This window comes from Plectropomus leopardus, unplaced genomic scaffold (assembly GCF_008729295.1).
Source record: "Plectropomus leopardus isolate mb unplaced genomic scaffold, YSFRI_Pleo_2.0 unplaced_scaffold6927, whole genome shotgun sequence".
Lineage (NCBI taxonomy): Eukaryota > Metazoa > Chordata > Actinopteri > Perciformes > Serranidae > Plectropomus > Plectropomus leopardus.
The window spans coordinates 1-1,029 of NW_024676220.1; the positions used below are offsets into that span (position 1 = coordinate 1).

The 1,029-nt window shown below is 34.6% G+C and overlaps 1 long non-coding RNA gene across 1 annotated transcript; it reads left to right on the forward strand.

The window, feature by feature from the left end:
- Positions 1-682, forward strand: LOC121939980. The gene is made up of 3 exons (XR_006105556.1): positions 1-38; positions 391-474; positions 581-682. It is a non-coding gene; the product is annotated as an uncharacterized LOC121939980 (long non-coding RNA).
- The last annotated feature ends 347 nt before the right edge of the window (positions 683-1,029 follow it).

A 1,029-nucleotide genomic window follows, 5' to 3' on the forward strand; every position in this document is an offset into this window, starting at 1 on the left:
ATAAACTGGAAGAACTGAAGACTTCCAAAAAGAAGATAGTAAGTTTTCATTTCACACTTCATATGTGGTTTTCAAATTGCACATTTGTATCTTTTTTTTTTTTCACAAGGATTTGTCAAACAAAAACTGTTTCTCGTAACATTTTATTTTCTATTTTCACTGATGCTTAACCCCTTGAAACCTGAACAAATTGGCTTGTAAAGACTTGTGGAAGTCGTCTGCATGTAACACTAAAAACCAAACAAACAAAACAGCTACTATTCTCTTCAACGTAGCGTCTCTTCTCAGCATTTATGTTTGGCTACTTAGAGATAAATCACTAAATCTAAATCTAAAAACATAAAACACAATTTAGTCTGCAGAATAAAAGTTCCTTGTTTGTGTTTCCAGCTGGAGGAAGTGATGGAAACGGAGACGTACAAAAACGCCAAACTCATCCTCGAGCGCTTCGATCCTGAAGCGAAGAAGAAAGCTGTGAGTCGTCTGTTTTGTACTTTGTGTGTGTTTGTTTAGTTTTTGTTTATCTTTTATTGTGTCTTTGTTCTGACTTTTGTTCGTCTCGTCTGCTGTCGTGTTTTAGGAGCTGGAGTCGACTCCGGTGCGTCCACAGATGACTCCCCGTCCGGGACAAGGTTCGACACACATCAATACACAACACAAAGATACAACGCCACCTTTAACCCTTTAGGGCTCACTTTAATATTACACACATTCCTATCGTTCTGTGCACAAAATCTCAAGCTTGAAAAAATATTGTACATTAATATGATTTTCTGCTTTCATTGAGTTAATTTTTGCAACCAGCATCAGCCCTAATCATAAATATAAAATATTCATTAATTTTCAGGATTCTTGCACTTCTAATGCCAGGTTTTTGTCATGATGCCACTATGTTTTTAGCTGAAAAAACAAAACAAAAAAAGAATTATTTTCAGTATACTACATGTTAAGTAGTTTGTTTTATTATCACAGCCTAGGATATGTCAATGATTAACAGCAACATTGAATTTTATAAATTATTATATTTTG